Consider the following 26,884-nt stretch of genomic DNA (forward strand, 5'->3'; position numbering starts at 1 on the left):
TTGAAACATCAAAAGAGTGTAGCAGTGATACGGTGAACTAACACAAGAATATTCCAAGCCTTACACTTTAGTAAAAAAAATTTCAAAGTGAACCTTAACAGATCAACAAAGTGTAGCGGTGGTATGGCGTACTAGTACGAAAATATTCCAAGTCTTACACTGAAGTGAAAAAGTTCCGAAATGAACCTTAAAAGATCAACAAAGTGTAGCAGTGATGTGGCGAACTAGTACGAGAATATTCCAAGTCTTACACTTCAGTGAAAAATTTCCAATGTGTACCTTTAAAGATCAACAGAGTGTAGCAGTGATATGGTGAACTACTAAAAGAATATTCCATGTCTTACACATCAATGAAAAATTATAAATCTTATAAGATCAACAAAGTTTAGCAGTGATATGGTGAACTACTACGAAAATATTCCAAGTCTTACACTTCAGTGAAAAAAATTTCCAAAGTGAACCTTAAAAGATCAACAGAGCGTAGCAGTGGCAAGCCAAAACAATACGAGAATATTCCAAGTCTTACATTTCAACGAAAAAATCCTGAATTGAACCTTAAAAGATCAACAAAGTATAGCAGTGACAAGCCATGACGCTATGGAAATATTCCAAGTGTTACATTTCAGTGAAAAAAAAATGTTTGTGAATGTTTTTGTGTCTGTGTGTTTGTTTTGTGTTTGCGTGTTTGTGTGTGTGTGTGTTTGTATGTTTGTCTGTTTTTTGTTTTGTTTTTTTTTGTGTCTGTCTGTTTTTGTGTGTGTCATTTTGTTTGTTTGTGTGTTTTTTTGTTTTTGAGTGTTTGTGTTTTTGTGTTTGTGTGTGGGTGTGTTTTGTGTTCGTGTGTTTGTGCGTGTGTTTTAAGTGTGTGTGTTTTGTGTGTGTGTTTGTTTTTTGTTTATGTGTGTATGTGTGTGTTGTTTTGTATGTTTGTGTGTGTGTGTGTGTGCGTGTGTGTTGTTTTTTTGTCTCTGTGTGTGTGTGTTTTTTGTGTGATTTGTGTTCGTGTTTGTTTGTGTGTGTGTTATATTTTTGTGTGTGTTTGTGTTCGTGTGTTTGTGTTTTTTTTGTGTTTTGTGTTTGTGTGTTTTTGTGTGTGTGCGTGCATGTTTTTTTGTGTGTGTTTTCCTTTGTGTGTGTTTGTTTTTGTGTCTGTGTTTTTTTTTCTTCATGTGTGTTTTTCATTGGGTGCGTCTGCTTTTTTGTGTGTGTGTGTTTTGTGTTCGTGTGTTTTTTTTGTGTGTATGCGTGTTTTCTTTGTGTGTGTGTGTGTTTATGTTTTTTTTAGTGTGTTTTTGTGTCTGTGTTTTTTTTGTTCATGTGTGTATTTCATTGTCTGTGTGTGTTTCTGTTTGTGTGTGTTTTTAGTTAATATGTGTGTGTGTGCGTGTGTGTGTGAGTGTGTGTTGTTTTTTTTTCTTGTGTGTGTGTGTGTTTGTTTTGTCTGTGTTTTTTATTCTTGTGTGTTTTTCACTGTGCGTATGTGTGTGTGTGTGTTTTGGTTTGTGTGTGTTTTCTGTGTGTGTATTTTATGTTCGTGTTTTATTTTTGTGTGTGTTTTGTGTTCGTGTGGGTTTTTGTGTATGTGTTTCGTCTTCGTGTCTTGTTTTCATGTTTATTGTTGTTTGGGTTATTTGTATTTTTTCGGTTTGTTTTTTTTTTTTGGTTTTGTTTCTTTTGTGGTGTGGTGCGTTTTGGTGTGGGTGTGTGTGTGTGTGCGCGTGTGTGTGTGCGCGTGTGTGTGTGTGCGTGTGTGTGTGTGTGCATGTGTGTATATGTGTGTGTGTGTGTGTGTGTGTGTGTGTGTGTGTGTGTGTGTGTGTGTGTGTGTGTGTGTGTGTGTGTGTGTGTGTGTGTGTGTGTGTGTGTGTGTGTGTGTGTGTGTGTGTGTGTGTGTGTGTGTGTGTGTGTGTGTGTGTGTGTGTGTGTGTGTGTGTGTGTGTGTGTGTGTGTGTGTGTCGTGTGTCGTGTGTGTGTGTGTGTGTGTGTGTGTGTGTGTGTGTGTGTGTGTGTGTGTGTGTGTGTGTGTGTGTGTGTGTGTGTGTGTGTGTGTGTGTGTGTGTGTGTGTGTGTGTGTGTGTGTGTGTGTGTGTGTGTGTGTGTGTGTGTGTGTGTGTGTGTGTGTGTGTGTGTGTGTGTGTGTGTGTGTGTGTGTGTGTGTGTGTGTGTGTGTGTGTGTGTGTGTGTGTGTGTGTGTGTGTGTGTGTGTGTGTGTGTGTGTGTGTGTGTGTGTGTGTGTGTGTGTGTGTGTGTGTGTGTGTGTGTGTGTGTGTGTGTGTGTGTGTGTGTGTGTGTGTGTGTGTGTGTGTGTGTGTGTGTGTGTGTGTGTGTGTGTGTGTGTGTGTGTGTGTGTGTGTGTGTGTGTGCTTTGTGTTCGTATGTGTTTTGGTGTTTGTGTGTGTTTTTTTTTCGTGGGTGTTTTTTTGTGTTTTTTTGTTTGTTTTTTTGTGTGTGTTTTTTTTTGTTCATACGTGTTTTTCATTGTGCGTGTGTGTGTGTGTGTGTGTGTGTGATTGTTTTTTGTGTGTGTATGTGTTTGTGTGTGTGTGTTTGTGTTTTTGCGTGCGTGTCGGATTGTGTGTGTGTGTGTTTGTCTGTGTTTTGTGTGTGTTTTTGTTTTTGTTTGTGTGTGTTTTGTATTCGTCTTTGCTAGTGTGTGTTTGTGCGTGTGTGTTTGTGTGTGTTTGTGTGTGTTTTGTGTTTTTGTTTGTGTGTGTGTGTCCGTGTGTGCGTTTTTGTGTGTGTGTGTGTGTGTTTGTGTGTATTTGTGTGTGCATGTGTGTTTCAAATGTTAGAAGACCCTTACAATGATGATGGAAGGAGTTGTAGGGATTCTAGAGAGTACTTATAGTGTGGCACTGTGGGGTGAATCGCTTGCGAAAACCCAACTGAAAGAGTTGAAAACAAAATTTTTAACGAGAAATGACTGAAAAGTGTTTTTGAGAGGGGGGGGGTAATGACAGTGACGTGTCACAGGGGCAGTAATAGTGTAACAATGTGAAGTGAAATGCTTTAAGTAGGAAACACTAGCAAAGAAAGGGGGGGGGGCTTCTCTGTTTTCAAGGGGGGGGGGGGGGTGTCATTGAGCTGGTGGTAGTGTGAAAACAGTGTCGTAGCATAATTCCGTTCTGGACCATTAGCATACTTTTTATCAGTTGGGACATCTACCCTTCTTGCAAAATGATCTTCATAGCTCTCCCATTAGGTATCTTTTGTTGAGATATACATCGCTGTTAATACGCAATATGCATGTTTGTGTGCCATGCTGAAGATCCAAGGGGTCCTTTTAGTCTTGTTTGTGAGATATGCTTGCGTCATTCGCACTAGACCTCATCACGGGAAATTCAAGGGTTTTCCAGAAAAACAATGTATCAATGGCTGGAATTTTGCCAGGGCACGAATCTTGCTAGCGGAGTGCTAAAAACAGGGGTGCTCTGACGTTAGAGGGTTGCTGTAGAAACTCAGCGATAATTTCCCTATTACAACTATATTTAAATTATCGCGAGCAAGACCGTTTTTTAGCCTCTTTTATAACCTAGCCGAAGCCCGAGTTCCAACCCAGGAATGAGTAGACACAGACAAAACTCCCCCACAGCTTGTAGGATGGCCAGAATCCCCCCCCCCCCCAAAAAAAAAGTGGACTCAGACCAAACTCCCCCACAGCGCACGGGGTTTATTGTAACAAGAATTTCTCGAAATAGAATTTCCCCTCCTTTGCGTGTTTTGATATTTTAGTGAAAAATATGCCCTGGGCTAAGTGAAACTGTTCGGTGGGGGGGGGGACTGGACAGTTCCTCGGAGGCGACCAGGGGACAGGTCGTTACCTTAGTGGAGGGGGGAGGCAGGATAACCATAAATGTACGCTTGAATCTCCATCCCCACAGACGGTTCCCCCTCCCCTGGAATCCTCTCCCTTCGTCTTTCCTTAAATTAGACTTGTTATTCTTTATCCTTTTAAAGCCGCAATAACGCCTAAAAACTACATCTATTATCAATGCGCCCTCTGAAAATGAATGCTTGAACCTATTGTTAGGATAATTTTTAATATTCATAAATTTATCTTAATGAAAAAGGGGTATTTCCTTAAAAACTCTTAATATGTCTTAAATTACATCTAATATCACTCCCCCCTCCCCCCGGGGTTGCAGGCTAGAACCATCTATAATAGATGGTTCTTTTGTGTTTATTATAATGTGTCATTTTCATCTTTTATTTTTTGTCGTGTTTTTTAGCTGTCTTTTTCATGTTTTATTGCTTATCAATTTGTTTTTTTTTCACTGTCTGTGTTTTTAAAATTTATTGTTTAGAACGAGCAAGACACACATTTCCCCTTTATTAATATCTTGAAAGCAAATACCCCCCACAGTGTATCAAATTTGGCAGTAAATACGCCGTTCTAACGCCTGCCAAAAAAATGAGAAATCTCACTAATATTAGATCACACATGGGATGGGGACGGGGTGGTATCACACGGGTGAAATGCTCTGGGAGTCTGGAGTATTTTGCGGGGAATTAGGATTGACTTAGGTTGAATTACGAGATTCAGAACCATAATTTTATTAGAAAATGCCTGAAGAAAGTTATGTTTGGGTTGGGGGAGGGGGTCATGTAATTTCATTGTGGCTTTTAACTACAGCTTAAAAGTTAAGGTGTGGACACTAAAGAAATTTTCCCGTGGAAGAGATGAAAATCTAACAGGTAGCAGTTCTTAATATGTCTTAAATTGCAGCTAATATCACTCCCCCTCCCCTACCCTGCGGGGTTGCAGACTAGAAGCCCCGATTTTCTATAATATATGGTTCTTTTTTGCGTATATGATAATATGACATTTTCATCTTTTATTTTTTGTCGTGTTTTTTAGCTGTCTTTTTTATGTTTTTAGTTTCATTGTCTGTGTTTTTAAGATGTCATCTGTAGCACGAGTAAGACACACATTATCCCTTGTATTAACATCTTGAAAGCAAATGTCCCCTGGAAATAGATGTTTTTCCAACTACGTGCCGAGTTTCGATGTAAACACGTGGTTCTAATAAGTGCCAACAAATGGGTAATCTCAGGTGTCACACAATAGATTATTTTTAGAATATGGTTCAAGATACAAAATAGTGACAAAGGTTTCATGGACGAATTGCTTGGGGTGCAAACCCACTGGAATGGAATGACCTTTTGAGTTCAGGTGGGGTCAAAAACTCTAGAAAAAATGAAAGGTGTTTCGAGCGAATAATGAAACGCCGAAAAAGAAAGGCTTTTCGGCGAAAAATGTCAAAATGGTATTGTCTGGCAGTGATTGATGCGGCATCATTACGAAAAGTGTGCACCGCCATTAAGCTAAAGAAAAAAGAATGTTTTGGGAGTTTTGGGTGTCGTTACGTTACAAGAGGGAATTTCCCCAAGGTTTTCTGTGGTACGGTTACGCAAAATTGCGTCAAGCATATTAGACCTGTCCGTTTGAAACGGGGTAAGTCGTATGACGTCATTGGAGTCCAGAAAGGTTTGTCACGGAGTCTTGCCAAGTGGATTCCCTTTAAACAAAACCAGTAACCACATTCCGTAGGTGTGACGGGCTGGTAGCTCTACTTATCTGCCTTTTTAAAGTAGATGGTATGTTGCGTGATATTACATGTGTGTGAAACGGGGGGTTTGTACTTTGACATCAGAGGGCATGCGCTAGAAATCTAGCCTAGTAACACAATTTATTTCAAATATGTCCCGCAAACATAACAAACATCAACAAAACATAAAAACCTCAAACAACATAACCAACAAACAACATAACCATGAAAAGATATCAAAACAACATAACCAACAATAAACATAAAAAACATCAGCATAACAAACATAACATCAACATAACATATCATCTAACAACATAACCATCAACATAACAACATAACCATCAAACAACATAACCAACAAACGTAACATAACCAAGAAACAACATAACCATGAAACAACATCAACATAACATAACAACATAACATAACAACGTAACATAACAAAATAACCAACAAACATAACATAACAACGTAACATAACAAAATAACCAACAAACATAACATAACAGAACCATGAAGCAACATCAATATAACATAACCAACAAACAACATGACATAACAAAACCATGGTCCAACATTAACATAAAATAACCATTAAACAACGTCAAAACAACATAACCAAGAAACAACATAACATCAACATAACCTACAAACAACATATTTTTGGTCGTTTTGAGTTTGAATTTTCACAGGTATTTGTATCTGCTGATCTTAAGTTTAAAATGGCCTTTACTTTTCTTTGAAAAACTTCTTTTTCGGGAAGTTTTTTTTAATTAATTTTTGTTCGTTTTTAATTGAAAAAAGTTTCAAGTTTCTAAAAGTTCCTTTTTTCAAATTCAAACTTTTTTTTCCAAAATCTAATGTTCATCAAAGTATCAAAACTAGTATCACAGTAACAATATCAAGGTAAACAAATTTGTTTGTGTCAACCTTGGAGTTTTTATTATATGATGTTTGAACTATTTTTAATAAAATGGCTATCTCAAAATTTTATCGGATTGGTTTGGAGGAAAAGAGCGTGGGGGGGGGGGGCACTAAGTGTCCTTCGATTTTTTTAGACTCTTGAAAAGTAAATTAGAACTTTGCTTTTTCAATGAAATGAGCCCCCTCTGAAGTTTATACGAGAATCTCTTCTATAAGAACCATATGTCCCCCCAGGGTATAACTTACAACGCCTATTATCGGGCCCTGGGCCCAACAACATTTTTAACCATTTTTTAACAGTTTTGAAATATTTTTAACAAAATAGTCACCTCAATTTTTTTCGGGTGCTTTTAGGAAGAAAAAGGCGTAGAGGGGGGGGGGGCTAGTTGCCCTCCGATCTCTTTCTGATAAAGTGAACTAGAACCTTTAATTTCCAATCAAATGAGCCCTCACTAAAGTTTATACGAGCATCTCTTTCATAAGAACCATATACAGCCCCGGGACATAACTTACAACTTCTGCTCCTGGCCCTGGGGGGGGGGGGGGGTTGTGGCGACACCGGAGTTTTTTTTATCTGACCTTTGAACTGTATTTAAAAAAGAGCTATCTCAAAATTTGTGTCAGATGGGCTTGGCGAAAATGGGTGTGGGGGGATTAGTCGTCCTCTGATTTCTTTTTACTCTTAAACATTGAACTAGAATTTTCAATTCCCATTCACCCCTTCTGAAGTTTGTTGGAGCATCCCTTCCATAAAAACAATATATGCCCCAGGGCATAATTTGCAACGTCTGCCTCTGGACCTTGGGGGTTTGTTTCGACACTGGACTTTTTTTTTATCTTACCTTTGAACTATTTTTAACAAAATGGCTATCTCAAAATTTTATTGGATGTATTTGGGGGGAAAAGGGGCATTTGGGGGAGGAGATAGATGCACTCTGTTCTCTTCTGCCTCTTAAAAACTGAGCTAGAACTTTTAATTTCCATTCAAATGAGCCCTCTCTGAAGTTTATACGAGCATACCTTCCATAATAGCTATATATACCCCCAGGCAGAACTCAAGTTCAATTCAAGTTCCATTTATTTCCATAAATAACAATAACAAAAATAATATCCCAAAGGGCTCAATGGCCCGTTATTTGTGAAACGACATAGAATAAAAGACTAATATTAAAAACTTGGCATAAACAATACTAAACAATGTCTAATTTATAAATCTATAAGGAAAAGAAGTCAACTCACCTACAGTCTACACGAAACAGCGACCCTCCTATCACCCGACAATAAATAACCAAATAAAATTCTCTACATCATTGAGGATTCAACACCAACAAAAGAAAATAACCCCCCCCCTCCTCCAAAAAAAGCCATACAACAACAACATTTTTTTTAATATTTCCCTTTAATAAGAAACTTTCAACATGTCTTTGAAAGCAGCCAAGTGTTCGTTACTGACGAATCTCAGCAGGAACCAAGTTCCAAGCACGTCCCACAGTCACTACCAGACCAAAGTCTGAACGAACCGAGGGAGTAGCCGGAATCATCACATCCTCCCAGTTTCAAACTGTATGAAAATTTACTTCCCCTACTTGTTTAAGTAGTCCAGAAAAACAACATGGGAGATCTCCGTGGAAGAATTGATATGCCAACAAAGATAGAGATATAACATAAATATCTCTAATCTTAAGGAGGTCAACAGAAGTGTGTATAAGCGACTGGAGAACTTTTACCACTTCCTCATGAAGAACATGAACAGGAGCAAGTACAGAAGGAAATGTAGACATCCACACAGACGAACAGTAACATATATAAGGGAAAATGAGAGAGAAATGTAAAAGACGGAGTATAGGAAAAGGAAATAAACGCTTTAATTTACGAATGATTCCACGTCCGTTGGAAAGTTTCACGCTTATTACTTGAACATGCGACTTAAGCGATAAACTTTCATCCAAAAGAACTCCCAGGAATTGCACATATCGATCCGGGGGGCGACTTATGGATCCTCTTGGTGTAAGAAGCTCAGTAATTGTGGGGCAGCTCACACCTGTATGGGAAAAAATAAGAAGGTATGACTTTTTTACATGTAAAGCTAGTTGATTTATGTCAAACCAATTGAGTATCTTCTCAGTCATTGCTTGAAGCTTTAGAATAAGGGATGATTCAGCCGGAGCTGCAGCACCTAGAGTAGTGTCATCTGCAAATGCTACCAGTTCTTCTCGACTATCAGATGTGGACACCAACATAGTCTGAATGCAACATTTGTGACACATTCCACAGCAAACATTAGAGGTCGTTCACATAAATCAGGGAGAGGGTTGGCCCAAGAATAGAACCTTGGGGTACTCCGTATTCAATTGGAACTTCCTTGTCTGTATGTTCCATGGCAATAGATCTGTCAGTGAGGTATGAAGAAAACAAAGACAAAGCTTCCCCACGTAAATCATGATGAGAAAGTTTACCAATGATGATCTTGTGTGTAAGGCTGTCAGAAGCTTTCTTTACATCAAGAAAAATGGCTGCAGGAATAAGATTAGAATATAAAGATCGTCGTATAAACTGAAGAAGTTTATTACAAGCATGTTGTGTATAATACTTTGCGCGAAACCCAAACTTGTGTTGATGGAAAAGAAAAATTGCTTCAAGAAATCTCACCAGACGTTTGACCATTGGCCTTTCAAATATCTTAGAGAACACTGACGAAAGAGAGATCGGTCTATAGTTCCCAGGATCTTCACGGTCACCTCCTTTAAAGAGAGCTATCACACGCGACAATTTAACGTTGAGGAAATACTCCTAGTTGAAATGACCTATTAATCAAATGGCAAAGTGGGGTGATAATCGATGGAAGGATATGTTTAATTACTTTAGCAGAAATTTTGTCAAAACCTGTTGAAGAATTCTTTAAAGACAAAACAATATTTGTAATTTCCTGCACCGAAACGTCCTCCAGAACCATTGATTTCAAGCATGGGAGGCCTAGGAACTACTTCCAAGTCTGTGACAACGAGCAGTAGGGAACGCTATTAGCAGTTTTTTTCCCTATCTCCGCAAAGAATTTGTTCATATGATGTCGTACTTGGCCTTTTTCTCTGATAAGTTGATTATCTACCATAACAGACTTAGGGAGACCTTCTAGTTTTCTGGATGGCCGATTAAATTCCTTACTCACGTCCCACGTCTTCTTTATATTTTTACCGCAATCAACAAATCTCTTTGTAACATAAACTGTTTTACCTCTCCGAATAATTGATTTTAGCATATTACGGTACAATTTAAATGCTTCTAATTTAGCATCACTTGGTCTGTTTTTTCACTCTTTCCATAGGTTCTGCTTCATATTTATTGACTTGAGGACTCCCGATGTTAACCAGGGAGCTATGGGTGTTGATCTTTTTGATCGATTATTCCTTGAAGGAGCATTTAGACAATAAGGCGTGAATTATTCCTTAACAGTGTCATAAAACTGGCCAAACATATCGTTATAATTGCCCAAATTAATATTTTCTGGTAATGAAAAGTTCCATGAAGATGTACTCAGATCTTCTTTCAGTCTATCCAGCTCCACTGGTGAGCAACAGAATCTCTGTGTATCCTGGGGGAATAGTCTTTGTGGATTTTGGAGGATTGGAAACAAGCCTGCAACTGGCAAATGGTCGGAAGTATCAGAAAGCAGTACTTCGTTCTTAATAGAGTGTAGTGATGAAAAAATATTTTCAATTAATGTTGCTGACTGGTGTAAGGGGGGGGGGGTTCTCATGGTGAAGATTCCATGTCCAAACTCAGCCATGAGACCCGAGTACCCGTAAATAAGCCTCGAATATACAAAATGAACCAAGTGAGAGAGATATCTTGACAAAATCCTAATCATCATAATAAAATATACAAGACAACACAGGTATAAGAAAAACTAAGATTTTATTATTAAAGAAGAGAACTTTTTTAGTTAATAGTTATGGTTATTTCATTATAAATCAAAATTCAATAATTATTATTCACAATCAAAGATCAATTCTTGTTCATATAATTGCTAGAATTGAAATTTATTATTATTAAAGAAAAGCAAGCATTATAACTAATATATTAAGACTAATATGTTCCTGCTTAAAAAAAATCTAATAATAATATTAAAGAATGGGATATATACCCATTTACTAGGATTTTAACATAATAAAATTGAGAAAGAGCAAGGAACACATTAGACTTACATTCTGCATGCATACGAGAAGCTTTAGCAAAGCCATAACCCCAAGTGACTTCTATCGTCAGTGTCACGCTATATAAAAAGATATGTTCCCCTTTATTTGTCAAACAAACGTAGCTAAATTCAATCCTTCTAAGAAAGGGTGTGTATTGCAAAATAAGGAAATTGTGTTAAAAAGGGAAAGGGTTACAAAATAAGTTCATCGGGTTCAAATATACTCTGAAAGGACATTGGCTTAAGCCGGATTCTACCAAATTCATAGCAACTTGATATTAATTCTAAAATTAGAAGGACATTTCTTACACTGGTTAGAAATCCTTGCCGGTACGTTTATACAGAAGCTAATCCATACGAAATTAGTAAAGACAAAAGATCAGAAGCCTGTCTAGATGACGGTTCCGCAAGGTCAAGGTTAAAGTCACCCATCAATATAACTTCGGATTTTTCAGCAATAACTTCCAAGAACATCTTCTAATGTTTCCATAAATTGAGTTATAGACCCACTTGGAGAACGATATACTTCGCCTATTATTACCCTTTCCTTAGCGTTGATTGGGACTTCTATAGAAAGTGACTCAAATACCTTTTCATTATTTGTACATAAATCATGTCTTAGTACAGCCTGAAAATTCCCATATTGTCCGTCCTCTATTAACAATAATGCGTCTATGGCTACTAGAAACGCAGAAAGTCCGCCGTTGTAAAGAATGGTGTTTTATTTAGAAAGTCAAGAAATAAACAAGACCTGAATCACATACGACTCAAAAAAATAACTGATTCAGAAACAGGCTCAAAGAAATATAGTGTACATTAGACGTATATATAAAGGGGACCATTCCTACAGAATCACATATCCGAGAAGTATAATATTATTACGGATCTTGGGTCAATTTCTTTATTTTAATGAAAGTTGGTCACCGTAGCTGTAACAACAAGGCAATAAAAATGTGTAACGACATATGAAACAGTAATAAAAAATAAATGTGTTTTGTAATGAAGCCCATAATATTTTGTAATTGTTTTAATTGAGAACCCTTTTTTACACAATTCTTTTCACACTTCAAATCAATTCGACAGGAATTGTAACAACTGATTTTAGGCCTCTCCTAAAATCACGGCAGGGCTACAGCCCCAGACATTTACCCCTAAATGACGCCACTAACAAGGTCCTGGGGTTTTTCACTATTCCGAAAGTTTTGGGGGTTTCCCCGAAAATCTTGCAAGAACAGAGCGGCAAAAACGCTTGGGCATAGAAGCATCAAAACTTTAAACTCGACCCTGAGAGAAATAAAGACTTAAGCTGATGAGTTTTTATCAATTAATATCATTATACATCAAATATTCAGTTTAATTTATTAGTTTTTGCCAAGACTTTTAATTTATTTTGGAATGAACAGAAATTTTGGCAATAAAAAACGAACAGAAATTACTTAAGAAAACCTCCAAAAAAGAACTTATTTAGAGAAAAGTAAAGGCTATATTAACCTTAAGACAAGAAGAAATAGAGAGCTGCAATAACTCAGACTCAAAACAACAAGAAATTCCTAAGAGCATAAGTTTTTCCACCTTCTCTCACTGTAAAAGTGTAAAACCTACTGCGTCATTGGTGCTTTACTGAAAACTATATGTGTCTTGAACGGTCTTGAAAAGTAAAAATCAAATCAAACTGAATATTTGATATGTATTCATATTAATTTTTGAAAGATCACCAGTTCAATATTTCATTTTTAATGCTGTAATAACTGGAAAAGAAAATAATTGTAATATAATTCGTTTTCAGTGAAGCGCCAACGAATTAGACTTTTAAAGTTAGGGAAAGGGGCAGTATCGAAACTATTGTTTGTTATGAAGCTATATTTGTCTTGAACAGTCTTGGACAAAACTAATAAAATTGAACTGAATGTTTGGTTCATGATGAAATTAATTGCTGAAAGCTCATCAATTCAAAATTTAAATTTACTGTATTTCTTATTTTCATTTTCAATGTTGTAATAAGTAAAAAAAAATATTTGTAATATAATTCACTTTCAGTAAAGTACCAATGATGCAGTAGGTTGTAGACTTTTACAGTGAGAGAAGGAGGCAAAACCCAAACTCTTGTTTGTAGTTATTTTTATTCGATTCAAACTTGATTTGTATATTCAATTTAAGTTTCACTTGTCTTAATATGTATTTATTCATTTATATTAATACCTATTATGTTTGTTTGCTATGATTATTTATTCAACTTCTGTTCCTTTTGAATTTCTTTTATTCTTTAATAGTAATTTATTGTCATTTTGAGTTTGAGTTATTGTAGGCATCTATTTCTTTTGATCCTAAGTTTAATATGGCCTTTACTTTCCTTAGAAAAAATTTCTTTTTCGGAAAGTTTTTTAGTTTATTAAATTTAAAATAATAAGTATCTTCAAGTGAAAGTAAGGAGCAACATTGAAATCTAAAATGAACATGAATTATTACTTATATGAAGGGTTACCCCCTCCTCAATTCCTCACTCTTTACGCTAAAGTTTTCTTTTAGAACTTTTAAAAAGTTTATTATTCTAATCAAACAACTCTTGTGCTTCGGGAGTCGTATTTAAATAGTAGGAACAAAAAACAAAACATTAGCGTAAAGAGCAAAGTATCGAGGACGGGGCAATCCCCCTCATATATTTAATAATTTCTGTTCATTTTCAGTTTTATTGTTACTCCTTAGTTTCAGCTGAAAGAACTTTTTTTTTATTTACTAATTTACTGGATCGTGTAGAATATCTGAAATAGGAAGCTGCTTTCCTGACTTAAGATGTTTATGGACCCCAAAGGTAGAAAACAGGTAACTTGACCTTAGATATCAAGTAGCATGTACCAAGGACCTTTTTCCGGGAGGGGCAATAAAAGGTGGGAAGGGGTTCCCAATAAAAAATAGCAGATTTGATAATTTAAATGAAAAGTTCCCAGGCCCACCCCCACGTCTGGGGAGGAAGCGAGCCCCCTATCCCAGTCAACGTTGATCGATCTTTGGGTCCCGTGTTGTCAAGCAGATTATCAGTTCAATATTACCATAGGATATATTGTAAACTATAAGCAAAATGTTGTATAGGTAACTTATATAATGAACATAATAAGATTGTTCTTCTCTATCATTTTTTTTTTCAATGGAGACATAATTTATTCACAAGAAAATCAACCGAAGAAAGCATGAAATCCATTGACCTTGGCTTGTATTGCCACTTACAAAAAGCATTAATTTACATCAGTGCATTCGGGTTTCCATTTCACTACAAAAAAAAATATGAAACATAGTAGAAAAAAAAAAGTAGAAACACTTGAAAAAAAAACACAATTCATAAGCCTGCGACCAATGTTGTCTCAACTGCTCACGGTAGCCAGACCCTTAAACAATATTCCTAATAAAACAGGGCGTATGAGACCACAGCACTGAAAGAATATGAAGAGCAAAGAAAGCAGACCTCGCAAATAACCTATTCGACCTTCAATACATACCAACCTGTCTCGCTTGATGCCAATGGGCAACAGAAAATGTTACAAAGTATGATGAAGACACATTGGAGCAATGCTATTAATAATATCATAAGTGAAAACATAAAAAATTCAAATAATTGCTGGAGTAGTTTAGTATCAGTAGTAGCGTAAGTAAAAGTAGCAGTAGTATTAGTGTTAGTAGCAAAATGCATATATTACTTTTTTGTCAATTGACTCTCCCCTTTAAGTATTATCCGAAAGTTGCAACATAATAATACCAAAATCAATTCTTGAGATACGTCTTTTTGATAATCTGCATTAACTTAGTGTGTTTTGATTCAGTTCGAATCCCCCTCAATATTGTGTCAACTCTTACCTTCATAATTGTAACCTTAATTGGGCTAGTATCATAGTAGTAGTGGTAATAGTATGAACAGTAGTAGCAGTAATAGTGTATAATTATTAGTAGTAACAGTTGTAGTAGTAGCAGTATTAATAGCAGTAGTAGTAGGTACATGTTGCCTTTTAGTCAACTGAACATCCCACTCATTATACCCCTGAAGCTTCCTCTTGATATGATAAGCTGTTCTAATGCCCGTATCAGCAATCTGTATACACATAGTATGTTTGAATTTAGTTCAAGATTCCCCTCAACATTTCCTCAGATATTTTTTCAATATCCTCAGCCTTAGTAGTATTCGCTACAGACATTGTAGTTGTAGTGATAATGCTGGTAGTAGTAATAGTATTTGTGGTACCAGTAGAAGCAGCAGTAGTTGTAGTAGTAGTACCGTGGAAATATTGCCTTTTTGGTCAATTGATCATCTCCCTCCAAGCAGAGTTTCTAAAACTTAAAATAGTCAGACGAATTCCACCGTAGTTCCATCCCAACTTAATAATATTCCCATATTTTGTCCGCTGTCCTCATTTTCTCTCAAGCCCGGTCCATGCCCGCCTTTTAATAATGCCTCAAAACCTCACCCTTACCCACAGCATCCTTCTCATAAATTTCAACCCCAAATAACTCCCTCCGGAATTGAAAAAAAATCCCAATACCCAAATCGGTTTAAATTTCCAACTTTCCTACTTACCAATGCTGAGAGCCTGAATTTTGACAAAATTATCAAACTCGAGGGTATCTCTGAAATTCATAAAATTAATATTATTGCTGCGACAGAGGTTCAGTCCCAGAACCCAGATTTCCTAAAAATCAGCAATTAGCAGATTCTTCAATCCAGATTCCAGAAAATCAGCAATCCAGATTCTTCAGGGGCAAGGGTTGTAAGTTATGCCCTGGGGGCATATATGGTTCTTGTGGAAGAATTGCTCATATAAACTTCAGAGAGGGCTCATTTGATTAGAATTTGAAAGCTTGAAACTCTTTTAACTCTCCCCCCCTAAACTCTTTTTCTCAAATGCATCCAATATAAATTTTAAGATGGCTATTTTGTTAAAAATAGTTCAAAGATCAAATAACAAAAATTTCGGTATCGACACAACCCCCCCAGGGTCTGGGGCAGGCGATGTAAGTTATGCTCTGGGGGCATCAATGGGTTTTATGGAAGGGGTGCTCGTATTAACTTAAAAGAGGCCTCATTTGATTGGAAATTGAAAGTTCTATTTCACCTTTTAATAGTCAAAAGAGATTGGAGGGCACCTAGCCCCCCCCCCTCCAAGCCCTTTTTTCCTCAAACCCATCAGATAAGAACTTTGAGATAGCCATTTTTTAAAATAATAGTTCAAAAACCATAAAACGAAAACTCTGGGGTCGACAGAGACCCCCAGGGCCCAGGGGCAGGTATTGTAAGTTATGCCCTGGGGGAATTTATGGTTCTTATTGAAGAGATGCTCGTAAAAACCTCAGAGATGGCTCATTTGATTGGAAATTGAGAGTTCTAGTTCAGTTTTTTAGAGTCAAAAGAGATTGGAGGGCAACTAACCCTCTACGCCCCTTTTTCCCCAAATCCATCCAATAAAAATTTTGAGATAGCCATTAAGTTAAAAATTGCTCAAAAGTCAGATAAAAAAAACTCAGGTTTCCACACAATCCCCCCAGGGCCCGGGGGCAGGCGTTGTAAGCTATGCCCTGGTGCATATATGGTTCATATGAAAGGGATGCTCATATAAACATCAGAGAGGGCTCATTTGATTGGAAATTGAAAGTTCGAGCTCACTTTTTAATAGTCAAAATAGATCCGAGGGAAGGTAGCCCCCCCCCCTGCCTTCTTTTTCCAAACCCATCTGTTGAAAATTTTGAGATAGACATTTTGTTAAAAATAGTTCAAAGGTCCGATAAGAAAAAATCCGATGTCAATACAACCCCCCAGGGCCCAGGGGAAGGCGTTCTAAGTTATGCCCTAAGGGCTTGAATGGTTCATATGACAGGGATGCTCGTATAAGCTTCATAGAGGGCTCATTTGATTGGAAATTGAAAGTTATAGTTCAATTTTTAAGAGTTAAGACAGTTAAGGGCAGTTAGCCCCCCACGCTCCTTTTTCCCCAATCCCATCCGCTGCAAATTTTGAGATAGCCAGTTTTATGGAAATTGTTCAAAAATTAGATAAGAAGACTCCCCCCAGGGCCCGGGCGATAGGCGTTGTAAGTGTTGTCCTGGGGGCGTATATGGTTCTTATAAAAAGGTTGCTCGTATAAACTTCAGAGGGGGCTCATTTGATTGGAAATTTAAAGTTCTGGTTCAATTTTTAAGAGTCAAAGAATATCCGAAGGCAATTAGTCCCCCCCACACACCCCTTTTTTCCCCAAGCCCAACCGATAAATTTTTTTAATACCCATTTCATTAAAAATAGTTCAAAGGTCAGACAAGAAAAATTCCTGTGTCGACGGAAACCGCCAGGGCCCGGAGGCAGGCGTGATTAGCAACGCTCTAGGTGCATATATAGTTCTTATGAAAGGGATACCCGTAAAAACTTCGGAGAGGGCTCACTTGATTGGAGATTGAAAGTTCTTGTTCACTTTTTAGCAGTCAAATTAGATCGGAGGAAAACAAGCCCCCCCTCCTCCACGCCCTAAATGCATCAGATAAAGATTTTGATGTATACATTTTGTTAAAAAGAGTTTAAAATTCTTATAACAAAAACTCTGGTTTCGACACAGGCCTCCAGGGCCCGGGGGTAGGCGTTGTAAGTTATGCCCTGGGGGTATATATGGTTGTTATGGAAGGGATGCTTGTATAAACTTCCTAGAGGGCACATTTGATTGGAAGTTGAAAGTTCTAATTTACTTTTTAACAGTCAAAAATGATTGGAGGTCAGCTAGCCTCCCCCCATACTCCATTTTTTTAGGTCGTCGTATAAACTGCAAAGGGAGCTCATTCGATTGGAAATCAAGAGTTCTAGTGCACTTTCTGAGAGTCAAAAGTTGTCGGAGGGCAACTGCCCCCCAAGCCCTTTTTCCCCAAATACATCTGATAAAAAGTTTGAGGTAGCCATTTTGTTAAAAATAGTTCAAAGATCATATAATAAAAACTCCTTTACGTATGGCCATTTCGTTAAAATTAGTTCAAATAACAGATAAAAAAACTCCTTTGTCGACACCCCCCAGGGCCCGGAGCAGGCGTTGTAAGTATTGCTCTGGGGGCATATATGGTTCAGATGGAAGGTATGCTCGTATAAACTTCGGAGGGCTCATATGATTGGAAATTGAAAGTTCTCGTTCACTTTTTAAGAGTCAAAAGAGATTGTAGGGCAACTAGCCCCCCTCTCCACGCCCTATTTTCTTCAAACCCTTTCGATAAGAACTTATTGAGAGCGATTTTTTCAAAATAGTTCAAAGGTCAGATAACCCAAACTTTGGTATCGACACATCCCCCAGGACCCGGGGGGCAGGCATTGTAAGCTATATCCTGGGGCTGCATGTCATTCTTATGAAAGAGATGCTCGTATAAACTTCAGAGAGGGTTCATTTGAATGGAAATGAAACGTTTTAGTTCATTTTCACAGAGTAAAAAAAAGATCAGAGGGCAATTAGCCCCTCCCGCCCTCCATGCCTTTGGGTTTATTGGAGGGATAAACCCATCCGATAAAAATTTGAGGTGACCATTTTGTTAAAAATAGTTCAACCATCAGATATTATAACTCCAGGGTCGACACAACCCCCCAGGGCCCAAGGATAGGCGTTGTAAGTTATACTCTGGAGATATACATGGTTCTTATAGAAGGGATTTTCGTATAAATTTCAGAGAGGGCTCATTTGATTGAAAATAGAAAGTTCTAGTTCAGTTTTAAATAGTCAAAAGGGACCGAAGCTTAATTAGTCCCCCGCACCCCATTTTCTCAAACCCATCCGTTAAAAGTTTTGAGATAGCAATTTTTTTTAAAATAGTTCAAACATCAGATAATGGAAACTCCGAGGTTGACACAAACCCATGTTTTCACTTTGATATTGTTACTTTGATACCAGTTTTGATATTTTTATGAGTATTTGATTTGTTTTTAAAGTTTGATTTTGAAATAAGAAATTTTTAAAAACTTGAATTTTTTGCAATCATAAACGAACAAAAATTAATTAAAAAAAACTTTCCGAAAAATTAGATTTCAAAGAAAAGTAAAGGCCATTTTAAACTTAAGCTCAGCAGATACAAATACCTTTTAAAATTCAAATTCAAAACGATCAGACATTACTATTAAAGAATAAATGAAACCCTAAATGAACAGAAAGTAAATAAACAATCATAGCAAAAACATACCACAAGTAATAATATAAATGAATAAATTGATCTTAAATCAAAACACTTGAAGGGACAGAATGAGGCTGAGAAGATCGCCTGATAATAGAATTGATTACTTGCCATGTTTTCTTAGTGTATTTACAGCACGCCGAAAATTTACTATAGTAAAATGACGATTTGGCCCTCCGGAAAAGTGAATTGTAAACTCTTCTACAAGCCTTAAAAATTTGAAGTCTATAATCGTACGAAGATGGCTTAGAAGACCTGTAAGCCTTCAAAAGGTTGTTTTTTTTCCTCCAGCTCCTATGGAGTCCTGGAGTCATCCAAGAATTCAAAGGGCTTTTTCTCTTCAATCCTGGATTCAACTCGGATGCATAACAATTATCCAATATAATTTCTTTCAAAGAGTCATAAAAGGAATTAACAAGTGAATCTACCTCAGATTCATTTTCAAAAGTACCCCACAAATCATCTGCCAACCACAATTTAAGAAGAGCCAACTCCTGATTATGAAATTTTAAAGACGAAAAACTAGCTCCCTGTTGCCTCCTAGGTAAGAAGTCAGAAAAATTATACACGGAAGAAATAGGTAAATGGTCCGAGATATCACTCATCAATACAAAATTTTGCACCAAAGTCAACGATGAAAAAATGTTATCAAGCAAAGAAGCAGTAGTATCAGTTATGCGAGCTGGAATGGTTGCTGAAAGTGTTGTGCCACAAGCAAGCATAGCAGAGGGGATATCTAAGTAAGGAGATGGCCTCTGGTCACACAAATTATTGTTGAAGTCACCCATAACGACAAGTTCATATGAATTTGATTGCTTCCAAAACCTCATCAAGAATATGAAGGAAAGAAGGAACAGACACATTAGGAGACCGGTATATATTACCAACAATCAAAGGTTTAGTTTGGGTTTTAATCTCAACAAACATGGATTCGAAAATCCCTTCTCCATTCCTTGGCAGATCATGTCTTACAGAGTACTGAAGATATTCTGAATTATAAAGAGCAAAGCCACCTTTAGCCATCCTACTATTTTTTAAGTACTCCATCTTATATCCAGGGAGATGCAAAAGAGTTTTCAAATCGAGGAAAGTCTCACAAAGACGAATAGAATCGGGGTGGCCACTGCGTACTATTTGTTTTAACTCATCAAATGAAGAGCAAAGACCTTGATCAATTAGCTGAAGCACAGAAAAGCTACCACCTCGTTTGGAAACTTCATCTAAGTCTGAAATATACTTACTTCCAGTTGAAAAATGGGAATTTTATGTAAATTTATTATACAGACCTATTGAATTATTTGTTAGACTAAGAACATTAATTGGATTATTTGGAAACTGAAGTAGTCTCTTACCCATAAGGAGAGGTTGTCACCGGAGGTAGGATCAGGCAAATTCAAATTACCGTCAAATTATGATTCATCCCGTATTACCCCCCCCCCCCTCCAACGTTATTCCAACGTTATCGAACTAGAGATTTTCGAAAAAAATCAACTCAGAGTACGTAACAGCTAGTTCCGCTGCGTCTCCTCTGCTTCTGACGGCCTCCACTTTTTCTTGAACTTTTTTTCTCTATATCTTTAACTAGGCCAGCTTTAAGCTTTAATACTTCATCTTGTGCTAAAATAAGTTGATTTTGGATGCATACGTTTCTCTTGAAGCTATAACTATTGGATTAGCTTCAAGGCCTTTTGTATTTTTTTTAACTAACAGTAAATATCAGTAGAAGATTCGCACTCGCGGAAAGCATGATTAAACCCCCTTATTTTTTTTAAGCTTCTGAATAGTTGTCATTATACGAAAGAAGATTCAATTTTAACACATTTTGAAAGACATGGGATCCATAGAAAAATACAATGAATTTCGGACTAGACTCTTCAGACCCATAGCTAAGTATAATGAATTTCGGTATAGACTCTTCTTGGCTAGTAATGCTAACAATCCAAATTGGCCAAAGGGGATATCCCTTGAACTGTGCTAACGCCAAATCCCCCCTTTGAAACTGTACCATGATGAAAATAAGGATCCAAGAAAAGGAAAGTTTGCTTATCTTTAGTGGACAGGGCCACGCTATGGGGAGGCAGACACCCTTACGGATGGGGACCCAGTGGAACGTGGGAGCCCGTCAATTTTTACCACCGTATTCCTACATCCCAAACTGCTGCTATTCAAATTATCCAAATCAAATTTATCCGTATTCAAAAATAACAGTTTCTGTTATGGCGTCAGCAGCTAGCTAACAAACAGTGCATAGCAGAGATGTTCATTCAATAAGGAATGAAAGCCTACTGAAAGGCTACATTTAAATACATTTACATGCATTCCATAAGAACCTAATATTCCCCCAGGGCATCACTAAAGCCCTTTCCCCAGGGCTCTGGGGGGTTGCGCCAGCCCTGGAGGCATTGTTATATGTTCTTTGGACTATTTTTAACTAAATTACCGTCACATAATTTCAATAAGATACGTTTTTTGAAAAGGAGGGGTAGTTTGGGGGGGGGGCTGGTTGACATCTATCACTATTGACTCTTAAAGGGAAGTAGAACTTTCAATTTCAACCAAATTAGCCAAATCCTAAGCTTATACAACCATCCCTTCCATAAGAACCTTAAATGCCCCCAAGGACATAACGTACAACCCTTGCTCTTAAGCTCTGGTGGTTTGTATCAACCCCAAAAGCCTTGTTATATGATTTTTGGACTATTTTGAATAAAAGGACTGTCGCAAAATTTCTGTCTATGCATCTAGGAAAAACACGACGTGTTTGTGTGTGTGTGGGGGGGGGGGATAACTTCGCTCTGATCAATTTGACTCTTAAAAAGGAAACTAGAAATTCAGATTGCCAATCCAATGAGTCCCCTCCAAAGCATATACCCGTTCTATAAGGGCCTTATATGCCCCCAGGGTATAACTTACAAGTCTTGCCCTGAGAGCTGTAGGGGGATTGCCCTCCTCAAGGACATAATGGTCTGACCCTTTAAATACGATGAATTAAATTGCTTTCTCCAATTTTCGATAGGAAGGGCTAAGGGAAATGATGAGCGTGGAGTGGGTATGGGCTGGTTGCTCTCAAATCACTTTGACTCTTAAAAACGGCAGTATAACTTCCAATTTAAAATGAAATGAGCCTCATCTGAAGTTTATACGACCATCAATTTCATAAAAAAAAACTTTAATGCCCCAGGGCATGACTTACAATCCTATCCCCAGGGTACTGGGGGGGGTGTCAACCCTAGAGGCTTTGTTATTTGTCCTTTGGACTATTTTGAGCAAAGTCGCTATCTCACAATTTTAATCATATATGTTTGGTGATGCTGGGTAGTCAGGGGTGGGGGGCTAACTGTCCTCCATCATCTTTGACTCTTAAAAGGGAATTAGAACTTTCTATTTTCAACCAAATGATCATCCTCTAAAGTTTATACAACCATCCTCTCCATAAAAATCTTAAATGCCCCGGTCGTAATTTATAACCCTTGCCCCCAGTTTCTAGGGGTTTATTTCAACCCCAAAAGCCTTTTTATATGAATAATTAAAAACAAATTTTTCCACAAAATAAGTTTTTCAAAGAAAAGTAAAGAACTCCATTAAACTAAAAATAAGCAGAAACAAAATCAAATAGTCTACGAAGTGTAAAACTAACACAAGTCAACATCGATAAATAAATGAAACCCAAAACGATCAGAAACTACAATAAATATCCGAGTCAAACTCAAAACGAGCAGAAATTAACATGGGTAGGGCTGAAAACCCATATGCCTTCCCAAGGCCAGAACATAATTTGCACTTTACAGAAAAAAATACAAATGAATGTGCATTGTCAGTTTAAAATACTTATACGGATATTTATTAATTAAAATGTTAATAATATCTGATCTATTAAAGTTATAAAGGTGAAAACACTTAAATTTTTTTCAGTAAAGTGGAACTCTTCAGTAAATGTTTTTTCAGTTAAGTACATAAATCTAATCAACTTCACCAAAAAAAAAAAAAAAAAATCAATGAACTGGTAGTATGAGAGACTGCAGTTCACGTATTAATGTGTCTTCTCTTTCTAATTGCGGGTGAGAAACTTATTCTGGCTTGAAATACATCTTTAATGGATTATTATAGCTATCAGTACTCAAAACGGCGACAATATTTAACATATTCTTTCAAAGATCTTTTGACAGTCATGTATCATGGTAACTGAAATTCATGCATGAAGCCTGCTTGCATTTTGTACTGTCTGGTTTTCAGCTTTTTCATTTTCTAAAATTCCGCTATTATGGTAGTTCGTTTTTTAACCTTTGAAAAACTTTTACCTGATTACAAGCCTTTGAAAAACGACTGAAAACCCTTCGAATTCCACTGAGTATCCATCGTTTGAATGTGGCCTGTTCCATTGAAGAAAACTAACCTTTTTGCTCAATTTATATGACATTTAGTGTATGGTCTCCGAATTACAGATACTGTATGCCTAAAGATTAATTTTCAACGCTAAAAAAAAAATCTGTGATAACAAATCTTTGAAAGTCTTTTGGATTCTACAGAAAGCCTATGACCTGTTTTAGTCAACTGTGACCTGTTTTAGTCAACGCTCTCTGCACTTCAGCTATTAAATAAGTGTGATTTTTGTTTTTAACTCTTTTATCCTTACAGCTCTTCTTTTCAGTTTTAGCGTAAAGAATGAGACGTTGAGGAGGTGACAGCTGCTTTCATATACCGAATAATTTCTGTTCGTTTTAAGTTTTAATGTCGCTCCTTACTTTCAGTTAAAAATAATTATTTTTTATAGGAAGTAGGGATGGAGTACTTATATCACAAGCTTTTGTGATATAAGTACAACAAAAGAAGACGATAAACAATAAAAATGAAAAATAAAATTAGTAATCTAAATTTGTGTCTGTTTTTGTAATAGCATGTTCTGTTAACCATTTGACCAAATGACTTGTTGATAAGGAAGCATTTTAACCGTTGAACACCGTTGCTTCCCGTACTTTATGAAATTGAAAAAGGGAAGGCTAGTTGACCTCCATCATTATTGACTCTCAAAATGGAATTAAAACTTCCAATTTCAACCAAATAATCCACCTCTAAAGTTTATATAACTACTCCTTCTATAAAAATTTAAAACGCTCCAGGGTCATAACTTACAACCCTCGGCCTTAGGCTCTGGTGGTTCGTATCTACCCTCGCACTTAAAATCACTGGGGGGTGTCAACCCTAGAGGTATTGTTTAGTGTTCTTTGGACTATTTTGAGGAAAATTGCTATCTTCCAATTTTAATCAGATTCGTTTGGTAAAAAAAGGTTGGTTGGGGTGGGGTGGCTTACTGCCCTCCCTCACTTTTGACCCTTAAAAGGGAACTAGAACTTCCATTTTTCAACCAAATGAGCCTCCTCTAAAGTCTATACAGCCATTCTTTCCATAAGAACCTTAAATTCCACCGGGGCACAACTTACAGCCTTGCCCTCAGGCTCTGGGGGTTTGTTTCAAACCCAAAAGCCTTTTTATATGATATTTAGACTATTTTGAACAAGATGGCAATCTCAAAGTTTCTGTTAGATACATTTCGGGACAATACGACGTGTGTGTGCGGGAGGGGGGGGGTAGCTACCTTCCGATTACTTTGACTCTTAAAAAGGGCACTAGACCTTCTGATTGCCAATCCATTGAGCCCCCTCTGAAGTTTATATGACCATCCTCTCTTTAAAAATCTTAGATGCCCCTAGGGCGTAACTTCAAACCCTTTCCCTGAGGGCCGGAGGGGATTTGTCAACTAGCTTGAACAATATGGCTGTCTAAAAATTTTGATTGGAATTGTTTTAGGAAAATGAAGGGCATAAGGGAGGGAGGGGGGGGGGAATTTTCCCTCTGATCACTTTCGACTATCAAAAGACGCACTAGCCCTCTCTATTTCCAATCGAATGAGCCATTTGTGAAGTTTCTACTACCACATTTTCTATAAAAACCTAATATACTCTCAGGGCATAACTTACAACCTTTGCCCCTAGGGCTGCGGCGAGGTCCTCATTCTCTAGGAAATAACTTCCGGACCTTTCAACTACGTCGAAGAAACAGCTGTCTCAAAATGTCGATTGGATGTGTTTTGGGAAAGAGTGGGGTGAGAGGGGGGTTTGTTGCCCTCCAATCACTTTCGACTAATCAAAACGGCACAAGCCGTTTCAATTTCCAATCGAATAAGCTCTTTTTGCAGTTTCTACGACAACTCCTTCGATACGAAGTGCCCTGGTCTAAGACCAAAAAAATCTAAATAAATGAATAAATAATACATTGTACCAACATCGTTCTTTACTTAGGCAGTTCTATTGCGCTGCCTATTATATTTTGACAATTTTGAATAAAATGGCCATCCCAAAATTTCTATTAGACATATTTCGGGACAATACGATGTGTGTGTGTGGCAGGGGGATAGCTGTCCTCCGATCACTTTGATTCTAAAAAAACGGCACTAGAGCCTCTGATTACCCATCCAATGAGCCCCTCCAAAGTTTATACGACAACGCTTTCTATAAGAGTCTTATATGCCCCCCCCCCCGGGCATAACTTATAACCCTTGCCCTGAGGGCTGGGGTGTGTTTATTAGAATCAAAGACATGTTTTCCGGACCTTGCAACTATGTTGAACAAAATATCTATCTCAAGATCTTGATTAGAAGTGTTTTTGACTATCAAAATGGCACTAGCTCTCTCAGCTTCCATTTAAATGAACCCTTTTCGAAGTTTCTACAAGAACTCCTTCTATACAAAGAGACCTGGTCTAAAAAAAATTAATAATACATTGTGCCAACGTCGTTCTTTACTTAGGCAGCGCTATTAAGCTGCCTCTGATTAAATGAACCTTGTGTTTCAGTAGTCGTTTGTATAGAATTGCGACAGAACTCAAAGTTTAGCGTAAAGAACGAGGCGTCGATGAGGGGGCAAAACCCTTTTCGTCGCGTAATAATTTCTTATCGTTTTAAGTTTTTATGTTGCCCCTTACTTTCATCAGGATAATTTAAAAGCTGACAAATTGCAAGTAATATTTTTAGTAGGTTTCTTGAGAAGCAGAATTTTAGAGAGAAAATAAACTTTTATTTGTTAGAACTATATATCATCTTCACCTCGTCTGGACCTTGTAGTGTATTTAACTATTTATTCAACTATAGTCAACCTCAAATTGTTTGCCCTCCGTAGTGACAGTTACCCCAACTGTTCTATCTTTGAAGTCCACTTGACTCTACATAACTCCCATTACTGAGTATAGGGTCTATGCAAAGTAAATTACGATACTGGGAGTGTCGCTTATACATTTTTGACTTTCTGAGAAAGGTTATCATAGGGTATTTAAAAACGAATCCTTTTAAGTTCTTCTGGCCATTTTGGGAATTGCTAAAAGAAAAAAAAAGGTAGATAATTTTTACAGGCAATGACGGTGAATCTTTTAATGATGAATTTGAGCTCAGTAGCTATGATTTTGTTTTATTTCGTCGTATGTTTCATAAAAGTTCTATTGAGCTGAGATCTTCACTGATGATCTAGCCTCTGGTTTCAGCATTTATTTTTCAAGAGTATGTACACATTAAGTATTGAATATACTTTAAACCTTTAATTCTTAATATAATGAACTGAAAAACATTTCGTAAATAATATTGATAATTTATTAAAGGTTAAAAAGATATTACCTACCCAAACGATACTAGACCCAATAAAAAGCTTGCACTTGTAATCACTAGCTAGCTAGTGAAAAATCACTAGAATGGTGATAAATCACTAGGGGTGGCAACCCTGCCCGTAACAAATCATTTCGAAATATTTTGACGTACTGTGCAAGAACTGAGCTTTGACATTTGGGGATTCACAGGTAATCTGTTTCTCTCAGAACGTGTGATTGTTATCTGTAGTGAAAGTAATCTTAATAGATTGCAATCATTTAAATTGAAAACCTCATGCTCTTATCTGGTCAGTTTTAATCTTTTTGTTTTAACTCGATTTAAGACTTTTCGTTATTAATAAAGTTTATCCGGTAACAGAATTTCACCAGATTTTTTTTTTTTTTGTTATAATCGAAAGTG

General features: G+C 37.1%; 1 long non-coding RNA gene across 2 annotated transcripts in view; it reads right to left on the minus strand.

The window, feature by feature from the left end:
* The window catches only part of LOC148949114 (uncharacterized), a 42,601-nt gene extending 15,997 nt beyond the window's left edge, over positions 1-26,604 (minus strand). The window contains exon 1 of one of the 2 annotated variants that reach the window (XR_016142104.1): positions 26,499-26,604. This is a non-coding gene — a long non-coding RNA (uncharacterized LOC148949114). Of the gene's footprint in view, positions 1-26,494 lie in introns of both variants that reach the window. The other variant, XR_016142105.1, reaches the window with a different exon arrangement.
* Positions 26,605-26,884: the final 280 nt, after the last annotated feature.

The sequence above is a fragment of the Artemia sp. Qi Xiang Cuo genome, chromosome 8 (assembly GCF_049724085.1).
Source record: "Artemia sp. Qi Xiang Cuo chromosome 8, ASM4972408v1, whole genome shotgun sequence".
Lineage (NCBI taxonomy): Eukaryota > Metazoa > Arthropoda > Branchiopoda > Anostraca > Artemiidae > Artemia > Artemia sp. Qi Xiang Cuo.